Source organism: Mustela nivalis (assembly GCF_964662115.1).
Source record: "Mustela nivalis genome assembly, chromosome: 13".
Lineage (NCBI taxonomy): Eukaryota > Metazoa > Chordata > Mammalia > Carnivora > Mustelidae > Mustela > Mustela nivalis.
The window spans coordinates 56,466,873-56,486,278 of NC_139032.1; the positions used below are offsets into that span (position 1 = coordinate 56,466,873).

Sequence of the window (19,406 nt, forward strand, 5' to 3'; positions counted from 1 at the left end):
GGAAAGGCCGCTCAAGGCTCTTCTGTGGTTGTATACTCATCTTGGTGCTCCACATGATTTCATGCATTCAGTTCATGTGTTTTGAATCCCTACCTGTATCATCCTCCGTAGGATACCATCTGTCTCATCATATGGAAAACAAACAGGGCAACAAAACAGGTGTACCATACAAGATAGGAGCAATCTGTATTCTCACAGAGGTATAGAGAGAATGTTATAAATATTCAGGGGGGAAAAACAGAGGTTAATTTTACTTGGAAGAACAAGGAAATCTTCATGGGGTTTAGAGAGATGCATTAGACCTGGACCTGGGATGAAGTCTGCAAATGCACCCCTAGTGTGCACTTCATCCTCACCCTTCCCTGCTGTCCACACTCATTCAGTGTGGTGCCTATGGCAGATTTTGCTAACAGATTCTTTTACTCTTTCCCTAATCCCAGGTATATCCACAGAATCCTTCTTGACAGAGCACACAGCCAGATGATCAGAGCAGGCCCATGAGCAAAGAAAGGCATTTGCTCATCACACCTGGGAGGGTGTATACAATTGAGACATGCAGAGCTCACTGACAGAAGGAACAAGAGTGAGGAAAGGCACAGTGCTGGGGCGACACTGAATGTGTATGACAAAGGTGAGTGGACCGCTTAGGCTTGTGGGCAAGGCTTTGTGGATAAGGAGCAGTGGACAATGTAGCTGAAAAAGTAGGTTGAGGAATATCCGGAGGATGGATCTTGCCAGGCTAAGGAATGTGGGTTTCAGCTGCAGAAGGCAGAGGCAGAGGCTAGCACAACTGAGCTATGTTCAGAAAGACAGTCTGGCAGCAGTGGACAGGCTGGACTGGGATGGGGAAAAGCTGGAGGCGGATAGACCAGCCAGACAACTGTCCCAGGCAACCAGTAATGGAGCCTCCTGTGAGCTCTTGCAGCACTTGGCGAAAGCATCTGTTTAACACTCACCCTACTGTCTCTCTCAGAGCTGTCTTTTGACAGCCTGATAGCCCTAAAAGCTGCAGGATCCTTGACATCAGAAACTGTTTGCTGCCTGTCTGGGGCCCCAGGCCTGACATGGTTCTTGGCAGTGCTCATTATGTATTTGTGAATTACTCAATAGGGCAGTAAGAAAGGACAAGGGGTATACAGAAAAGGGCACACATTTCCGCAATCACATCCTGTTTAGCAAGAACAGTTCCTTAGGCCTGGACATTGGTACAGCTGTCTTCTGGACGTGTGTGGAGAAATAGAAGCATGTGCAGGCAGCACGGGCAAGGAAGGAATCACAGCTGACTCCAAGCTCTGTGTGTGTGTGTGTGTGTGTGTGTGTGTGTGTGTGTCTTAGGCTTGCAAGAGCTCTTAGCTTTTTAGAGAGGTGGACAGACAAATGGGAGACCTCACAATCTGTACTGTCCTAAAATGCCTTAGGAAGTGTATTAAACCCTTTTTTGGTAGCAAGTGGCAGAAGTTCAATGCAGGCAAGCCTAGGGGGAGTAGGAAACTTATAAGCTTCATTTGGGGACCACCAGAATAAAGGATTCCGCAACACCAGGCTCTTTCCATCTCTAATGTCTCCTTCTCTCCACAAGTCTGTCAGCCTCATTCTCGAAACCTAGCTTCCCCCACAGGCTGGAAACATGGATGCCGGGAGCCTGGGTTTCCCATCTGAGAGCTCCCCAACCTGAGAATTACTAAAAGCTTCCTTTCTCGTGCCCCAATTTCAGAGATCCCGGAAAATGACTGATTGGCTTGTGTTAGGACCCTGGTCTAAGACCTAATGCAGCAGCTAAGGAAGCAGGGTCATCTAAAAAGGAAAGAGCTTCCTCTAAAACCTCATAGTTGAGGTGAAAAAGGAGTATATCACAGTGGTGGAGCTAGTAATAGTAATAATCCTGTGGTGACTGGCTGGCTCAGTTGGTGGAATGTGTGGCTCTTAATATCAGGGTTGTGAGTTTGAGCCCCACTTGGGGTGTGGAGATTACTTTAAAAAAAAAAAACAAAAACCTGAGTGTGCACAAGTCAACTCTTCTACCCAACAACCCCAGTAGGTATTACTGTTGTAGTCATTATCACCCTTGAGAATTATTACCTCAGGGAGAAAAGGCACAGAGAGGGTAAGTAACTGTCATAGATCACACAGCTAGTAAATAGAGATGGAGCTGGGATTTAAACCCATTTAATCTAGCTCCAGGCCCTATAACTTCCTATTTTGTTATGTTGCCTATTCACTACAGAAGGAAAGAAAGCAAGGTGTTGGGCTGTGAGGAAGGAACCTTGACCATTTCTCCTGGGAAAATTCAAGGCCCACGCTGAGGAGCCTGTGAGAAATGATTGGTCCAATGTCATGGGAATCTAGAATAAAAAACACCACCACCCATCTTAAAGTCGCTGGAGATATCTGAAAAGGACTGTTTCATTTTGACTTTTTTTTTTTTTTTAAGATTTTATTATTTTTCAGTAATCTCTACACCCACTGTGGAACTTGAACTCACAATCCTGAGATCAAGAGCCACACATTCCACCAACTGAGCCAGCCAGGCACCCCCTCATTTTGACTTCTTTTTTCTTCCATCTTTATTTACTTAAAGTAGAATTAGATAGAGCCAAGAAAAGCAAATGTGAGAACAATGAGGTCCCATTTTCACCTATTAAAAATTTAAGGAGCGGTAAATAGCCATGCTGGCAATGGTGGGGAGATGGCTTGCTTCTAAATGACTGGTGACAGGATAAAGTGGTCCAGCCAGTAAAAAAAAGCAGTTTATTCAGCCATGGGGGTCAAGAGCTATAGAAGCTTTCTTTAACTTTGACCTGCTAACCTCAGTCTTCAGAAACAGCTCATGGAGTCACAAAATAAAACCCACCTAGTGCTGCGTGCAAGAGATGCTTCTAAAATAATGTTCCTCGGAAATACTGAAAGTAAAAGAGTAGGAAAAAAATAGAAAACAAGAACAAATGCCATACATGCAAATACAAGCAACAAGAAAACAAAGGTTTTGGTATTAATATTAGGCATGGCTGAATTCACAGAAAATCAGAAAACAAGATACAGGAGAAAATATTATCATGATAAAGACAGACAGCAACAATGAAGATGTCATAAATATTTATGCACAAGGTAATATAACATCAGAATTCATAAAACAAAAACAATAAGAAATACACGGAGAAATGGACATAAATACGGTAATAGGACATTTTAATTCACCTCTCTTAGCCCATGACTGATCAATAAACCATACAAAAAGTGAAGCTATAGAGGACTTGATTTGTTAAATTAAATTAGCAAGGTAGGGGCACCTGGGTGGCTCAGTGGGTTAAAGCCTCTGCCTTCGGCTCAGGTCATGATCCCAGCGTCCTGGGATCGAGCCCCGCTCGGCGGGGAGCCTGCTTCCTCCTCTCTCTCTCTCTGCTTGCCTCTCTGCCTACTTGTGATCTGTCTATCAAATAAATAAATAAAATCTTCAAAAAAAATAAAAATAAAAAAATAAATTAGCAAGGTAGATTGAATTAAAGCTATCAAACTCCATATCTTGAAAACCTAGAATTTGCACTTTGTTAGGCATCCATGGATCATTACCAAATGACTACACGTAAGGCCGTAAAAAAAATGAACTAAAAAACCCTCAATACATTCCAAAAAGTAGTGTGAATACAGTTAACAGTTTCTTATCACAATGCACTAAAACTAGGAAGTAATAGCAAAGACTGAAACTGTAAACAATAGAAAAGCTAAAAATTAAACAAAAATTTAAAAAATTAAACAAAAAACTGGTATCTGGATGGACTATTATTCCATGTTTTTTAAAAAAGGAAATTCTGACACATGCCACAAAGGACATTACACTAAGTGAAATAAGCCAATCACAAAAAGACTAATACTGTAGGATTTGCTTATGTGAGGTGTCTAGAGTAGTCAAATAATAGAAGATAGAAGTGGAATCATCATTTCCAGGGGAAGCAGGAAGAGTGAGGAATGGGGAGTTGTTTAATGGGCATACAGCCTCAGTTTTTGCAAGAAGAAAAAGTTCATTTTGTATATTGCACAACGATGTGGAAGCAGGAAGAGTGAGGAATGGGGAGTTGTTTAATGGGCATACAGCCTCAGTTTTTGCAAGAAGAAAAAGTTCATTTTGTATATTGCACAACGATGTGGATATATGAAACACTACTGAACTAAATGCTTGAAAATGGTTGAGATGATAAATTTTGTGTTATATGTATTTTAAGAGATTATCTTAAGTAATGCTCAGAGTGTAAACTATCTTTTGGAAAAAAGTGATCATTCCCAAGGAAACAGTGCAAAAGACAGGTCCAAGGAATGAGCATTTTCATGGTTCCTGGCTACATCCCACATAATTTTCCGGTGAGAATTCGGAGGGATAAATTATCAGAGATCTCTTCCTTTTTTGTTTTTAAGATTTTATTCTTATTTATTTGACAGACAGAGATCACAAGTAGGCAGAGAGAAAGGAAAAAGCAGGCTCCCTGCTGAGCAGAGAGCCCGATGTGGGCCTTGATCCCAGGACCCTGGAACCATGACCTGAGCCGAAGGCAGCCACCCAGGTGCCCCTAAATCTCTTCCTTTTTGGTTGCTCTTTTAAGAACTGGATATGTGGGGTGCCTGGATAGCTCAGTGGGTTAAGCCTTTGCTTTCGGCTCATGGTCTCAGGATACTGGGATGGAGCCCTGCATTGGGCTCCCTGCTTAGCACGGAGCCTGCTTCCCCACCCCACCACCAACCCCGCCCCGGCTCTCTCTGCCCGCCTCTCTGCCTACTTGCGATCTCTCCCTCTGTCACATAAATAAATAAAATCTTTAAAAAAAAAAAAAAAAAAAAAACTAGATACGTGTTTTGGATCTTCTTCCTGGAAAAATGCACTCACAAATGTAACAAAATGGAACAGAATTGCTTGGCATTTCCTTTATACCTGGTGTTCTGATATTTCATCATAATTCATCTAGGCATAGGTCTTTTGTGGGGAGGGGAACAGTTATTTTTCTTGGTACTCAGTGGGCCATTTCGATGTGAAAGCTTATGACTTTCTTCACCCCTAGCAAATAGACCATGACTTATTTAGTTTTTCCGCTCTATTCCCTCTGCTCTTTTATTCTGGAATGCCTGTTAAATAGGATGACAGAACTTCTGGATTCACTTTCTGTAATTCCTAACTTCTTTTTTCCCTATGCCAGTATGAGGTTTTTTGTTGTTGTTGTTTTTTAAGCTGGATTTTTAAAATTAACATATAATGTATTATTTGCCCCAGGGGTACAGGTCTGTGAATCATCAGGCTTACACATTTCACACCACTCACTGTAGTACAGATCCTCCCCAATGTCCATAGCCCAGCCACCCTATCCTTATGCCCCATCCCCCAGCAACCCTCTGTTTGTTTCATGAGATTAAGAGTCTCTTATTGTTTGTCTCTCTCCTGATCCCATCTTGTTTCATTTTTTCCTTCCCTACCTCCCATGACCCCCCACCCTGCCTCTCAAATTCCTCATATCAGAGAAATCACATGGTAATTATCTTTCCCTGATTGACTTATTTTGCTTAGCATAAACCCTCTAGTTCCATCCACGTCATTGCAAAAGATTTCAGGTTTTTTGATGGCTGCATAATATTCCTGTGTGTGTGTGGGTGTGCCTGTGTGTGTGTACCACATCTTCTTTATCCATTCATCTGCTAATGGACATCTAGGTTATTTCCATAGTTTGGCTATTGTGGATATTGCTGCTATGAACGTTCGGGTGCACGTACCCCTTCGCATCACTACATTTGTATCTTTAGGATAAATACCCAGTAGTGCAATTGCTGAGTTCAACTTTTTAAGGAACCTTCATACTCTTTTCCAGAATGGCTGCACCAGCTTGCATTCCCACCAACAGTGTAGGAGAGTTTTCCTTTCTACATGAGGTATTTCTATTACGTGACTAATAAAAATAATAAAATGAAGTCCTTTAAGTCCCTTTAAGACTTGGGCCTGCTGTGTGCACAGTGACCTCCTTCTTCATTCTTAGCCCCTACCCGAACAACTGCAATCAATAATAGCTAGCATTTATTGGCTGCTTATTGTATACAAGGCAACGGGAAAAGTACTTGACGCATTGCCCCATTTAATTCCTGCAACAACCCTCTGAAGTTGGCACAATTATTGCCCTCATTTTACAAATGAGGGAAGTGAGAGCCATAGAGCAGAGGTTGGCAAATCTAGTTAATGGGCCAAGCCTGCCACTGCTTCTAATTTCTCTTTTATACCTCCTACCTCTGTTTCTTTGAATTGCATTTTAAGAGAATTTCTCCACTTGACCTTTTAACTCTGTTGTTGACTCTTCATTGATATCTATTTAGTGATTCAACCCATTGAATTTTTATTTGGAAAAACAAGTTCTTAAAGTTCCAAATTCACCTGTTGATTCTTTTTAACACATGAAATATCCTTTCACATTTCTTGTGAAAACATTATTTAAGCTTAATCTGAAGTCTTGTTCTTGGTGGTTATTAACTCTGTTTCTTGGATGTTGAGAGTTTCTGATGATAGATTTTGATGACCCTCGTTTATTGTTCTGACTTTTCTAAAATGTTTAGTAATTCTAGACATTTGTTCATTTTAAAATCAGGCATTCTTGTTCTTGTCTGTCCTGTTTACTGAGCCTGCATGTAGTAACTTCGTGGAGGAGTGGAATGTGCTGATTGGTTGGAGATGTGGGGGTGTATAAAAGGAAGAAGAGGACCTGTCTTGTCTTTCGAGTACAGCAGTTTTCTTTCCCTCTTCGGCATTAGTTGTTGTTTGGGGCAAGGCTTTGTCTCTGGCCCAAGAGCCCATACTGACTGGTTTGGTCTGGGGAGAATCCCTCTTGCAGCTGTCTAATTAGCACAAATGTGGGAGAAGGAAGGGATCAACCGCATCAGATACTCCAAATGCATTTTCCCAATTAACCACTCCAAGGAATAGTCCAGGGTGTCTCTTTTCCTTATACTCATTAACTCTGAAATTTCCATTCTTTGTTAACATTTCTACTTTCATACCACTCTTCTTGTGCAATGAAAAAATATATATATGCATATGTATATGTATATATATAAGTTTTTTAACCAATCTTTTATTATCTGCCTTTGGTGTTAAACTTGGTCTTCTGTACTCCCTCTCCCTTCCAAAATTATAAATATTCATCTATTTTCTTCTTTTACTATTTTTGTGGTTTCATGTTTTACATCCAAATCTTTCAGCCATCTGGAATTTATTCTAATGTCAGCCATGACTTGGAACTCTAAACTTAAATTTTTTCCTAATGGTGAGCCAGTTGTACCCACCATGCTTTCCATGTGTGGGCTTTTTAAAAGGCAGTTCAGCCCCCAGAGCTCCATAAAAACCCAAGACTTAAGAATAGAAAAGCTAGGACTGTAACTCTGTCAGATCCTAATCTCTGCTCCATTACTGCTCCTGATGGGACTCCGCAGAACTTGGTTCTCCCTAGGGGAAAGCCCTGACCAATGATGTAAAGCCAGGGGGGCTGAGGCCGTGAGAGGATGTGTAGAGAGCCCTCTAGAGTTTCATGGCTGCTGTGTTCCTGCCACTGGGCATGATGGCCTCATGGGAAACAGCCACTCAGCCTTGCAAGAAACTCCAAGGGCCTCACGCTCTACTCTTTAACTGTATATTCTTTCATTACCCCCCTGTCCTTTTCCTATAGATCACTCAAAGTCCAGCTCATGCGACTTCTCTGTGAAGCCTGCCTTGATAGGCCCAGTGAGGCTTGGCTGCTGCTCCTAGTTCCCACTGCATTTTACACAGATCTCTAGTGCGATTTTTGTTCATTGTTGTTGTTTCTGTGATGGATAAATGAATTAGTTAACAAATAAACTAAGTTACTAAGCATGAAGGATCCTATCTTCCAGGTGCAGGGAGAGAAGGAGAGCCTCCAAAGGATACAAACTTGCTACTGACCATTAGATGTGTTCATCTGCAGTGCCTGTTGAGGCCCAGGTGTTCTTGGCACAGCAGTTGTCACCCCAGAGCAGCTGTGACTTTGATGAGGTGCCTGAAGCTATAGAGTCTTCTTTTTTTTTTTTTTTTTTTTTAAAAAGCTACCAGGGAGCATCAGCTTCGTCTCTTTTCTCAGGGAGCTGACAACCTGGTGTAGAAGTGTGGAGTCAGAATCTTGGAAGAACTTTGGGAAGGAAAGAACCAGGCATATCAAAAACCCTCAAAGAGAGCAAGTAATGTAGCTGAGTTGGAGGACTGTCTATAAAATATATGCCTCCGCAGCAAACCAGCATTTCCTGTATGCTCAAACAATGTCAGGCTCTAAACTCTTCATACACTCATCTCATCTGTTCCTTCTGAAAACCAGGTGGCACTATCAGTTCCATTTTGTAGATGAGAAAAGGGGCTTGCAGAGAGGTAAAATGATTTACCTACAGTCACAATAAGGAAGTCACAATCTGAAGCCCAGGTGAGGAAGGGCTCAGCTTCAGAGAAGAACTTAATCTTTGGCCATCTGAACTCCCTTGCCTCTCCTTTTACTTAGAACTACCTGGTGGAGTTTAACAGAATTTTGTTTTGATCTCTAGGCCTTTGCTTCTGTGGTAGAGATAAACTCCACCCTTTCTGGTCTCTCTAGGTCCTAATACAGGGCCTGGCATACCAGCTGGCTAAATAATGCAGGAAGAAAACCAACATTTTCAAACACACTATATCCATCTCTGAGCTTGCACTGTTCAAAATTTATCCCTCCGAATTCTCACCTGAAGATTATGTGGGATGTAACCAGGAACCATGAAAATGCTCATTCCTTGGACCTGTCTTTTGCACTGTTTCCTTGGGAATGATCACTTTTTTCCAAAAGATAGTTTACACTCTGAGCATTACTTAAGATAATCTCTTAAAATACATATAACACAAAATTTATCATCTCAACCATTTTCAAGCATTTAGTTCAGTAATGTTTCATATATCCACATCGTTGTGCAATATACAAAATGAACTTTTTCTTCTTGCAAAAACTGAGGCTGTATGCCCATTAAACAACTCCCCATTCCTCACTCTTCCTGCTTCCACATCATTGTGCAATATACAAAATAAACTTTTTCTTCTTGCAAAAACTGAGGCTGTATGCCCATTAAACAACTCCCCATTCCTCACTCTTCCTGCTTCCCCTGGAAATGATGATTCCACTTCTATCTTCTATTATTTGACTACTCTAGACACCTCACATAAGCAAATCCTACAGTATTAGTCTTTTTGTGATTGGCTTATTTCACTTAGTGTAATGTCCTTTGTGGCATGTGTCAGAATTTCCTTTTTTAAAAAACATGGAATAATAGTCCATCCAGATACCGGTTTTTTGTTTAATTTTTTAAATTTTTGTTTAATTTTTAGCTTTTCTATTGTTTACAGTTTCAGTCTTTGCTATTACTTCCTAGTTTTAGTGCATTATGATAAGAAACTGTTATCTGTATTCACTCTACTTTTTAGAATGTATTGAGGGTTTTTTAGTTCATTTTTTTTATGGCCTTATGTGTAGTCATTTGGTAATGATCCACGGACGCCTAACAAAGTGCAAATTCTAGGTTTTCAAGATACGGAGTTTGATAGCTTTAATTCAATCTACCTTGCTAATTTAATTTAACAAATCAAGTCCTCTATAGCTTCACTTTTTGTATGGTTTATTGATCAGTCATGGGCTAAGAGAGGTGAATTAAAATGTCCTATTACCTGGGTGCCTGGGTGGCTCAGTGGGTTAAGCCTCTGCCTTCAGCTCAGGTCATGATCCCAGGGTCCTGGGATCGAGCCCCGAGTCGGGCTCTCTGCCCAGCGGGAAGCCTGCTTCCTCCTCTCTCTCTCTCTCTGCCTCTCTGCCTACTTGTGATCTGTCTGTCAAATAAATAAAATCTTTTAAAAAAATAAAGTAAAATGTCCTATTACTGTATTTATGTCCATTTCTCCGTGTATTTCCTATTGTTTTTGTTTTATGAATTCTGATGTTATATTACCTTGTGCATAAATATTTATGACATCTTCATTGTTGCTGTCTGTCTTTATCATGATAATATTTTCTCCTGTATCTTGTTTTCTGATTTTCTGTGAATTCAGCCATGCCTAATATTAATACCAAAACCTTTGTTTTCTTGTTGCTTGTATTTGCATGTATGGCATTTGTTCTTGTTTTCTATTTTTTTCCTACTCTTTTACTTTCAGTATTTCCGAGGAACATTATTTTAGAAGCATCTCTTGCACGCAGCACTAGGTGGGTTTTATTTTGTGACTCCAGGAGCTGTTTCTGAAGACTGAGGTTAGCAGGTCAAAGTTAAAGAAAGCTTCTATAGCTCTTGACCCCCATGGCTGAATAAACTGCTTTTTTTTACTGGCTGGACCACTTTATCCTGTCACCAGTCATTTAGAAGCAAGCCATCTCCCCACCATTGCCAGCATGGCTATTTACCGCTCCTTAAATTTTTAATAGGTGAAAATGGGACCTCATTGTTCTCACATTTGCTTTTCTTGGCTCTATCTAATTCTACTTTAAGTAAATAAAGATGGAAGAAAAAAGAAGTCAAAATGAGGGGTGCCTGGCTGGCTCAGTTGGTGGAATGTGTGGCTCTTGATCTCAGGGTTGTGAGTTCAAGTCCCACAGTGGGTGTAGAGATTACTGAAAAATAATAAAATCTTAAAAAAAAAAAAAAAGTCAAAATGAAACAGTCCTTTTCAGATATCTCCAGCGACTTTAAGATGGGTGGTGGTGTTTTTTATTCTAGATTCCCATGACATTGGACCAATCATTTCTCACAGGCTCCTCAGCGTGGGCCTTGAATTTTCCCAGGAGAAATGGTCAAGGTTCCTTCCTCACAGCCCAACACCTTGCTTTCTTTCCTTCTGTAGTGAATAGGCAACATAACAAAATAGGAAGTTATAGGGCCTGGAGCTAGATTAAATGGGTTTAAATCCCAGCTCCATCTCTATTTACTAGCTGTGTGATCTATGACAGTTACTTACCCTCTCTGTGCCTTTTCTCCCTGAGGTAATAATTCTCAAGGGTGATAATGACTACAACAGTAATACCTACTGGTGTTGTTGTGTAGAAGAGTTGACTTGTGCACACTCAGACAGGAATTTCTTCCTTCTTTCTTTCTTTCTTTTTTTTTTTTTTTTAATTTCAGGAGGCAGTTCCTCTTTGGTTTCTTCAAGTGCTGATCTTCAGAGAGAGTGCCTCCTTGAGAGCCAGGAGCCTGTCTATGGCCCTGCTGAAGTGTGCGGCAGTAGTCCTGCTTGACCACGTTATCTAGTATCTCTGAGTGGTGCTTTGGAGCTGATTATAAAATGTAGTTTCCGGCCACTTTAACATAGGGCAGAGCATACATGTATTTCTCCCAATCTCAGAGCACTTTCTCTTTACTTAAGGCAGAGGCTGAAGGGTAGCAGAAGGTGCCATCCCAAAATAGGACTGCAGAAGTTCAGGACATGCCACCCCAAATTCTGCAGCCTTGGTATGTTGATTATTTTAAGCTGTAGGCACTTGAAAAACAGCAAATGCAGGGAGCGGCTTTTTCTGAATATAACTTACCTGTTAAATCCTCCAAAAGGAACTCAGTTGTCATAAAACCCATCCCAGGGAGTTTAATCAAGCAGGGAAGGTTGACTCTCATCACAAGAGAGCAGCCTGGAAATCCACAGCACATCTAGAGAAACTTTGCTGCACACTATTGTATCTCCTATCCTTCTAGAGGCCAATTCGACTTCCCCCCAAATCATTTATTCTTTAAGCCCTACATCCTCCCCCATTTCCCTATTAAGATGGTATTTAATCCTAAATTCTTTTTTTTTTTAAGATTTTACTTATTTGAGTGAGTGAGAGAGAGAGAGAGAGAGAGAATGCATTGGAACCAGGGGAGGGGCAGAGAAGCAGACTCCCTGCTGAGCCAGGACCCTGACAAGGACTCAGTCCCAGGACTGTGGGATCATGGCCTGAGCAGAAGGCAGCTGCTTAACCAACTAAGCCACCCAAGGTACCGTTAATCCTGAATTCTAAGCCACCTTGGGGAATCATTAATTTTTCCAGGGTATCTCCCTGTATATATGAGGTATATATATTAATAAACTTCTGTTTGTTTTCCTCTTGTTATTCTGTGCTTTATTGCAGGAGTCTCAGCCAACTCAGAAGGATAGAGAGAAAATTTTGAGGATGGGATCGCTGAAACCCTGCCCTGATGAAATACTGGGAAAACTGGCAGAAGGGTAAGAGTTCTTATTAAAATCATCTCTCCTGGATCTCTGTCTGTGGTGCCCAACTGAGAGAGGAGGGTAAAATTTTATCTTGTCCCTTTGTCTTCAAATTCAGATTCGCTGAGAAAAACATTTGTAAGAATGAATTCTTTGAAGTGTGACTCTCATGAATTTGGTTTTGGGGATACCCTTGGGCTATTTATCCTTTACAATCCAGGAACAGCTATTGCTTTCCTGTGTGTCTCGTTTTACGTCCTGAGAGTTTGACTTGGCACACAGGTTTTTGGTTCGTGTGCATGCACATGACTAGTTCCGGTCTTGGCAGGGTTGTCTCTTTTGCACCATCATTAAGGGGTATCACTTGTATCCATGTTAAGTCACAAAAGGTTTGTTAGTTTTTGTTTTGAGCCACTTGATGAATATACCTTTGGTTTAAAAGAAAAAGGAAAAAACTAATTTATTTATTTTTTAAAGATTTATTCATTTATTTTAGAGAGAAAGGTGGGAGGAGCTGGAGAGAGAGAGAGAGAGACATACCCAAGTAGACTCCCTGCTGAGCGGAGAGCCCAACACACCAGGCTGGATTCCATGACCCTGAGATCAGGACCCAAACTGAAATCGAGTCTGATGATCAACTGACTGAGCCACCCAGGTGCCCCAGGAAAAAAATAATTTAAAAAAGAAGTTTAATACTGTCAGAAATAGTTAGTGTTTGTTCCAGCTGATAATAAGGTGTGGAAAGGATTTTTTAAAATATTTTATTTGTTTATCTGACAGAAAGAGAGAGAGCACAAGCAGGGGAAGGGCCAAGGGAAAGGAAGAAACAGGCTCCTGGCTGAATAAGGATTCTGACACCAGGATGCTGAGATCATGACCTGAGCCAAAGGTAGATGCTTAGCCAACTAAGCCATCGAGGTGCCCCTAGGTAGTCTTTGGTAAACAAGAGTATTGTTGGTTTAGTTAAAAACAAAACAAAACAAAACCAAAAAAAACAGCATGTCTTCAAGAACTGTCAGCATTAAAAATAATGCAAACCATACAATTTTATTCTAGCTGGGTATACTAGTCAAACATCTGTCAGGAAAAACAGTAACTTAAAATGATGCCTAACTTTTTCTAATGTCTCATGAAATTTTCATGACTGATCTAAACATAATTGTTAAGAAAAGGTGAATCAACTAAACATAGGTGGGATAAAAATTTGTAAGTTATCTTTTCAACAATGGTTATGTTTTATAAAATATGTCTACTTAAAAACATTTCTGGGCACCTGGGTGGCTCAGTTAGTTAAGCCACTGCCTTCAGCTCGGGTCATGGTCCCAGAGTCCTGGGATCGAGTCCCACATCGGGCTCCTTGCTGAGCGGGGAGTCTGCTTCTCTCTCTGCCTCTGCCTGCCACTCTGTCTGCTTGTATTCACTCTCTCTGACAAATATATAAATAAATAAAATCTTTAAAAAAAAAATTTTCCAAGGGGTGTTTGGGTGGCTCGGTGGTTTAAGCATCAGCCTTTGGCTCTGGTCATTGTCCTGGGAACTGAGCCCCACGTCAGACTCCCCACTCAGTGGGCAGCCTGCTTCTCCCTCTCCCTCTGCTGCTCCCCCTGCCTTGCTCTGTTGCTCACTTTCTGTCAAATAAATACATAAAATCTTTTTTAAAAATTTCTAAAATCTTTTTGGTAACTTGAAACCTTAAATTTTTACTAAGTTAAATGACAGATATTCACTGAATACCTAGATCATTTCCAAATAAGATAATGTACTGAAACATTAATTGCTAAATATAAGTCTCAGTTTACCTACTTTTGTCCTCTTCTTTTTAAAAAAGATTTATTTATTTATTTATTTATTTGAGAGAGAGAGACATCGGGAGAGGGAGCACAAGCAGGGGAAGTGAGAGAGGGAGAAGCAGGCTCCCCACTGAACAGGGAGCCCGATGCGGGTCTCCATCCAAGAATCCTGGGATCATGACCTGAACTAAAAGCAGAGGCTTACCCACTGAGTGACCCAGGCTCCCCCTTTTGTCTTCTTATTACAGAGGAATAATAGCTATTTAGACACCCACAGAATATTGGTGTGACAGTTCACTGTTGCTTACTTTTTAGTGTTCACTAGAAGTTAAGGTTTCTGGGGCACTTGGGTGGCTCAGTGGGTTAAGCCTCTGCCTTAGGCTCAGGTCATGGTCTCAGGGTCCTGGGATTGAGCCCCACATCAGGATCTCTGCTCAGCAGTGAGCCTGCTTCCCCCTCTCTCTCTGCCTACCTCTCTGCCTACTTGTGATCTCTCTGTCAAATCAATAAATTAAAAAAGTATTAAAAAAGAAAGAAATTAAGGTTTCTAAGAGTTCAGAGTTCTAATTAATGTATTTAATTAAAACTAGTAGAAAAAAGCTGTATATGCAAAATATGTAAGGAAAGTAGGGTTTGTTTTTGGTAAGAAAAGCCATGTGTTATGGAGATATATTTTTGTTAAGGGAAAAGGAGTAATTTTGTTCTAAAGTAGAATAACTGGTCATTCCAGAATGAAAAAGAGAAGAATTAAAAAAAAAAAAAAAGAAAGAAAGAAAGAAAGAAAAGAAAGGGGCACCTGGGTGGCTCAGTGGGTTAGAGCCACTGCCTTCGGCTCGGGTCATGATCTCAGGGTCCTGGGATCAAGCCCCACGTGGATCTCTCTGCTCGGCAGGGAGCCTGCTTCCTCCTTTCTCTCGGCCTCCTTCTCTGCCTACTTGCGTTGTCTGTCGAATAAATAAATAAAATCTTTTTTTTTAATTTTATTTATTTATCAGAGAGAGAGAGAGGGGGAGAGAGTGAGCACAGGCAGACAGAATGGCAGGCAGAGGGAGAAGCAGGCTCCCCACTGAGCAAGGAGCCCGATGTGGGACTCGATCCCAGGACGCTGGGATCATGACCCGAGCCGAAGGCAGCTGCTTAACCAACTGAGCCACCCAGGCGTCCCAATAAATAAAATCTTAAAAAAAAAAAAAGAAAAGAAAAAGAGAAGACAAAGGACAAAAACTAGGTAGATACAGAAAGTTGGAGAGAGAGAGTATGAGTGAGAATGAGACAGAGACTCTCATCTCATTTAGTCAAACTGGCCAAAACAGAATGAATTTGTTAAGAGGATTTTAGAAATAAGCCTTAGTATCAAGAGTGTGCCTATGCAAAACTAAAATTTAATTTTCTTTCATCTGTTAAAAGGAAAAGTTTCTTTTGGTTTATTGGTGTACTCTTTCTAAAAAACTGAGATATACCTGACATATAACATGATGCTAATTTCAGATGTGCAACACAGTGATTTGGTATATGTCTATATGATCACTGCAGTTAAGTCTGGTTAACATCCATAAGCACACAGTTATATTTTTTCCTCTTGTAATGAGAATTTTTAAGATTTATTTCATTCACCTTCCATCCCCTCTGGCAACTCTGTTCTCTGTATGTATGAGCTTGGGTGGGGGTGGGATTCATGTTTTAGATTCCACATGTAAGTGAGATTGTAGGGCGTTTGTCTTTCTCTGTCTGACTTGTTTAATGCCCTCAAGGTCTGTCCATGTTGTTGCAAATAGCAAGCTCTCATTTTTATGGCCAAGTAATATTCCATTGAATATGTATAAACCACATTTCTTTATCCATTCATCCATCTGTGGACACTTAGGTTGCTTTCTGTTTCCTTTGGGTAAATACCCAAAAGTGGAATAGCTAGATCATAGAGTAGGTCTATTTTTAATTTTCTAAGGAATCTCCAGGCTCTTTTCCATAGTGGCTGCATCAACATACATTCCCACAAGTAGTGCCTGAGGGCTCCCTTTTCTCACAGCCTCACCAACACTTATTGCTTCTTCACTTTTTGGTAATAGCTGTTCTAACAGATGTGAGGTGATTTCTTGTTGTAGGTTTTTTTTTTTAAGATTTTATTTTATTTATTTATCTGACACAGAGAGAGAAAGAGAACACAAGCGGGGGAGGGGCAGGCAGAGGGAGAGGGAGAAGCAGGCTCCCCGTTGAGCAGGGAGACTAACACAGGGCAGGGTGACACAGGGCAGGGCAATCCCAGTACCCTGGGATTATGACCTGAGCTGAAGGCAGAAGCTCAGTGGACTAAGCCACCCAGGCACCCTTCGTTGTGGTTTTGATTTAAATTTCCCTGATTAGTGATGTTGAATTAAGTGATGTTGCAATACATGTTTTCATGTTCCTGTTGGCCATCTGTATTTCTTCTTTGGAAAAATGTTTATTTAGATTCTCTGCCTATTTTTTATCAGATTGTTTGGGTATTTTTGGTGTTGAGTTGTATGAGTTATTTGTATATTTTGTTTTTTGTTTTGTTTTTTAAGATTTTATTTATTCATTTGACAGACAGATCACAAGTAGGCAGAGAGGCAGGCAGAGAGAGAAAGAGAGAAGGAAGCAGTCTCCCCACTGAACAGAGAGCCCGACCTAGGAGCTGGATCCCAGGACCCTGGGATCATGACCTGAGCTGAAGGCAGAGGCTTTAATCCACTGAGCCACCCAGGCGCCTCATATATTTTGGATATTTACCCCTTATCAGATGTGACTTGCAAATATTTTCTCCCATTGGTGAGTTGCCTTTTCATTTTGTTGATGGTTTCCTTTGCAGTGCAGAGGCTTTTTTATTTAATTCCATTTGTTTATTCATGCTTTTATTGCCTTTGCTTTTAGGGTCAAATGCAAAAAAAAAAAAAAAAAAAAAGATCTATACCAGGGATCTTACTGCCTATGTTTTCTTTTTTTTTTTTAATAAACATATATTTTTATCCCCAGGGGTACAAGTCTGTGAATCGCCAGGTTTACACACTTCACAGCACTCACCAAAGCACATACCCTCCCCAATGTCCATAACCCCACCCCCCTTCTCCCAACCCCCTTCCCCCCTCCCCCCTACCTATGTTTTCTTATAAGAGTTTTATGGTTTCAGGTCTTACATTCAAATCTTTAATTCATTTTTTTTAAGATTTTATTTATTTATTTGTCAGAGAGAGAGCGAGTGAGAGCGAGCACAGGCAGACAGAGTGGAAGGCAAAGTTAGAGGGAGAAGCAGGCTCCCTGCGGAGCAAGGAGCCCGATGTGGGACTCGATCCCAGAACGCTGGGATCATGACCTGAGCCGAAGGCAGCTGCTTAACCAACTGAGCCACCCAGGCGTCCCCTTTAATTCATTTTTATTTCATTTTTGTACATGGTGTAAGAGAGTGGTCTTTTTTTTTTTTTTATTTAAAGATTTTTTTGTTTATTTATTTGACAGAGAGAGATCACAAGTAGGCAGAGAGGCAGGCAGAGAGAGAGAGGGAAGCAGGCTCCCCGCGGAGCAGAGAGCCCAATGCGGGGCTTGATTCCAGGACTCCGGGATCATGACATGAGCGGAAGGCGGAGGCTTAACCCACTGAGCCACCCAGGCGCCCCAGGGTGGTCCGGTTTTATTGGCCTACTCTTGATAAGAGATTGTGAAAGGTTTTTCTTTACCTTTTAAATAATCTGTCTAGAAAACAAAGATTCTGTGTTTAATCAAAATAATTTCCCATGCTTGAACAGGAAGCCGGCTATCGCTACCCTTATGCCCCTCCCCTAAGTCGTGCTCCAGCCTCTCTCTCTCTCAAATGAAAAAATAAAATCTTAAAAAAAAAGAAAAAGAAAAAAGGCAGCAAGGGAGGACCCAGGGCAAGTGCTTTTCAAGCTGTAATCTGCACAGAGAAGAATTTAGGTAACATTCAAATGCAGATTCTGAACGGGAGAGTCTGGGGTGGGCCTGAGAGTCTACATTTCTAACAAGCTCTTACATGAGGCGTCTATCCTGGATCTTTGAATAATAGGGACCTAGGAGATCTTTCTAGGTGCTGGGGAGAGAAATGAGAAGAGAAGAGAGGTAAACTGAACCCCGAGAGAGAAAGATTTCTGAAAATGGGAAACAAGTTATGGAGAGGCTCCATCTTCAAGCAGATTAGTAACAATTTTTAAAAAGCCAGGAATTATACATACATTATTTCATTTAATTCTTTCAACCTTATATAAGAAGAATTATAATCTTTATTTTACAGTTGAGAAAATAAGTGGAAGCACAGAAAGGTTAAGGGAAAGTCACACAACAGGTAAACGGCAGGGACTGGACTGGGACCCAGGCTTTTCAAAGGCCGGAGCCCGTATTTCTTTCTCAGCACCTTGCTGAAATTCTGGGGAAGCAAATTCCTTTGTCTGAGTTCTTCCTTCTCACCCAGCAAATCCTGGTCAGAGGCGCCTGGGTGGTTCATTTGGCTAAGTGTCTGCCTTCAGCTCAGGTCATGATCCCCAGTGTCCTAGATCAAGCCTCCCGTGGGGCTCCCTGCTCAGCAGGGAGCCTGCTTCACGCTCTCACTCTGCTGCTTCCCCCGCTTGTGCTCGCTCACTCTATAAATAAATAAATAAATAAATAAATAAATAAAATCTTTAAAAAAAAAACAACAAAAAAAGGAAATGCTGCTCTGGGGAGGAGGAAGAGGCTGCAGTAAGGAACCAGCCCCACCTGTTTGGCTCAGCTCTTATCTCCAGTCAAGGTTTTCAGCCTCTGCTAAGCTTTGTTTTCAAACACTGGGGCCCCAAGCGGGGAGAAGTGGGAGGGGTACAGGTGGGATGTTTACAAGTTTTGTTGGACAATTTCCATTTTGTAAGCCTACTCTTCTCTCCGGAGTTACCCTGGGGTGGGAGCAGCAGGGACATGGCACGGGAAGTGGGAGCCACAGAGGTGAGAGCAAATGCCACATGGGCTCTGACCTGGGACCCTCACTTTCTCCCGGGAGCCTTTGAGGGACTACTAAAACCCAACAATTTGGTTCCGCAGTTGGCTAACTGGCACATGCAGGGCCCAGTGAGGACCCTCATTTCCTCCCAAAATAGGAGATAAATGAGCACTTTGTGTCTTCGTAAAAGCTGGGCCACTTGGAGCGGAGCCTCTTTGATAGGCCCCCTCTGCCAGTGCTGTTCCCTGGGGCTCTCATGTAAATCTGAGCCATTTCTGTCTCCAGTTTCCCACAAGGGATTAGACATTTTCTAATTTCACCACCAGGGGAAACTGGGGAGGGTGCTTGTACAGTAATCTTTTGATTACTTTTTTGATAATCTGTTGATAATCATTTGAAAGAATGTGTGACTCGTGTGTTCAGGGGATGATGCAGAGGAACAGCTTAGGGTGTAGGAACAGGATAAGCCTGG

At 41.4% G+C, this 19,406-nt stretch overlaps 1 long non-coding RNA gene across 1 annotated transcript in view; it reads left to right on the forward strand.

Moving 5' to 3' along the window:
* Positions 1–353: 353 nt before the first annotated feature.
* The window catches only part of LOC309846051, a 38,010-nt gene continuing 18,957 nt past the window's right edge, over positions 354–19,406 (forward strand). The window contains exons 1-3 of the long non-coding RNA XR_014301709.1: positions 354–631; positions 11,818–11,994; positions 12,129–12,223. This is a non-coding gene — a long non-coding RNA (uncharacterized lncRNA). The remainder of the gene's footprint in view (positions 632–11,817; positions 11,995–12,128; positions 12,224–19,406) is intronic.